Raw genomic sequence first — 1847 nt, 5'->3', positions numbered from 1 at the left:
AGGTTCGCAGCCCGATTCATAACCACTACGCTACCAGAGCTCCATAGTACAAGTTGTTAATGAGTCTTCCTCCAATCTTGATGCCATGTTTTTCTTCATAGAACCCAGCTTCTCAGATTATTTGCTCAGCATACAGTTTGAATAAATATGGTGAAAAATACAACCCTGTCACACACCTTTCTTAATTTTAAACCATTCCAGGTACTACCCAGTATTTCTGTCCTCAGGGGAAAAGAGGCAGTTGTTCATGTAGGCCATTAGCCACACATTTCATTTCTTCCTCCTATTCCTGATTCTCTTTATTCCTCTGAACTGCAGGTGAATAAAGATCAATTAATGTCCCTTAGATGACCACTTGCAAGCTTTTAAGACCCATAGTACTGCATATGAACTAGAAGGTAGAACAGAAGCAATAAACACATTATTAGCACAAGTAATTGGAATGACTCATAAAACCATAACCCTAAATCTCCAGACCAAGGAACAAAATCCCATGACATGCTTGATTGTATATAAACAGCTTCAGCAACTACTAGGTTTTTTTCTCCATTGTAAATATATTTATTACACAACTTTTGACACTTCAAGTAAAAATTATAAAAGTATATGACAATGTTTATTTGTGTAAAACTTATTGAGTGCAACTAGAATTATGAGCTGTATTTATTTTTATCGACATTTTTATCAACACTTGCCTGTGAGTATGTTGTACTGTGATGGCTTTCCTGTTGCTATGATGCTGGAAACTATGCCACTGGTATCTTGAAAACCAGCAGGATCAGACTAGGAGGTCATGTTTCAGGGAACATTCCATACTATGACAGACAAGGAAAAAGGACAGGAGGACTACTTCTGAATGGTTAGCAACTGAAAACCTTATGAAGAGCAGTGAAACACTGTCAGATATAATACCAGAAGATGAAAAAGTTATAAATAGCAGAAGAACATGATCAGATATAGTACCATGAGATGAGCCTGGCAGGTCGGAAGACACTCAAAGTATGACTGGGGACGAGCTGCCTCCTCAAGTACAGTGGACTGTCATGATGCAAATGGAGTAAAGCTTTCAGGCTCTTCATTTGCTGTTGGGGCACAACTCAGAATGTAGAGAAACAGCTGCAAACAACCATTAAAATAGGGACATGGACTATATGAAGTATGAAGCTAGAAAAATTTGAAGTTGTCAAAAATGAAATGGTACATATAAAACTTGATATTCTAGGCCTTATTGAGTTGAAATGAATTGGTATTGGCCATTTTGACTCTGACAATCATATAGTTTACTCTGCCAGGAACAATTAATTCAAGAATAATGGTGTCACTTTCATCAGCAACACCACATCTTATCACAATGCTGTCTGTGATAGGATAATATTTTATAACCTACAAGAAAAAACAGCTAATACCTCTATTATTCAAATTTACCTACTACCCATTAAAGCCAATGATAATGAAATTGAAGAGTCAACCAACTTCTTAATTTTTAAATTGATCAAATATGCAATCAAGATGTTTTTATAATTACTGGTGATTGGAATGTAAAGTATGGAAACAAAATGGAAGGATCAGTAGTTAAAATATATAACCTTGGAAATAATACGATTGCATGATTGAATTTTACAAGACCAATGATTTATTCATTGCAAATTCCTTTTGAAACAATATAAAAGGTGATTATACACATCACCTACCAAATGGAATACACAGGAATCAAACTGACTACATCTGGAAGAAGAGATGAGGGAAAAACCCAAACATCATCAGCCAAAACAAGGCCAGGGGCCAACTGTGTAACAAATCATTCATTGCTCATATGCAAGTTCAGGCTGAAGTTGAAGAGAGTTAAA

Source organism: Chrysochloris asiatica, unplaced genomic scaffold (assembly GCF_000296735.1).
Source record: "Chrysochloris asiatica unplaced genomic scaffold, ChrAsi1.0 scaffold00144, whole genome shotgun sequence".
Classification (NCBI taxonomy): Eukaryota; Metazoa; Chordata; class Mammalia; order Afrosoricida; family Chrysochloridae; genus Chrysochloris; species Chrysochloris asiatica.
The sequence above is the reverse complement of the archived record's forward strand: the minus strand, read 5'-3'. Positions refer to the sequence as shown.